The sequence below is a fragment of the Octopus bimaculoides genome, chromosome 21, assembly GCF_046866305.1.
Source record: "Octopus bimaculoides isolate indiv1 chromosome 21, ASM4686630v1, whole genome shotgun sequence".
In the NCBI taxonomy this organism is placed as follows: domain Eukaryota; kingdom Metazoa; phylum Mollusca; class Cephalopoda; order Octopoda; family Octopodidae; genus Octopus; species Octopus bimaculoides.
Genome location: NC_142948.1, coordinates 34,182,922 through 34,183,603, shown reverse-complemented (window position 1 = coordinate 34,183,603; position 682 = coordinate 34,182,922).

Sequence of the window (682 nt, the reverse complement as noted above, 5' to 3'; positions counted from 1 at the left end):
ACCACCATCCCAACAAGAACTTCGAGTTCTGAATAGGGACAAAAAAAAAGAAGGGAGGAAAATGCGAAACAGCAAAAATAAAAAGAGAGGAAAGTAATAAATGAAAGAAAAAAGATAGATAGATAGATAGATAGATAGATAGATAGATAGATAGATAGATAGATAGATAGATAGATAGATAGATAGATAGAATAGAATAGATAGATAGATAGATAGATAGATAGATAGATAGATAGATAGATAGATAGATAGATGGATAGATAGATAGACAGATAGATAGATAGATAGATAGATAGATAGATAGATAGATGAGAAAAGAATGAGAGGGGTGTGTTGAAAGTTGGGTAAAAAAGACAGTAAGAAAGCAATTAATAGAAAACTGTTTTCAAAAGAAGAAAGAATAACCGGATGGAATAGGTAGTTGGGTGGGTGGGTGGGTGTTTGTATTGGTACCTTTGTTAGTGTGTAGAATGGTTGGCTGGTCGGGTGGTCGGTTGGTTGGTATGAGGGAGAAAGGAAGGAAATCTGAAAGAAAGTCGTGAAAGGTATGACAGAAAAGAATGGATAATATAAGAAAGATACTGATATATATATATATATATATATATATATATATATATATATATATATATATATATATATATATACACGCTGTGGAAATAGTAATGATGTGTGAGATTTG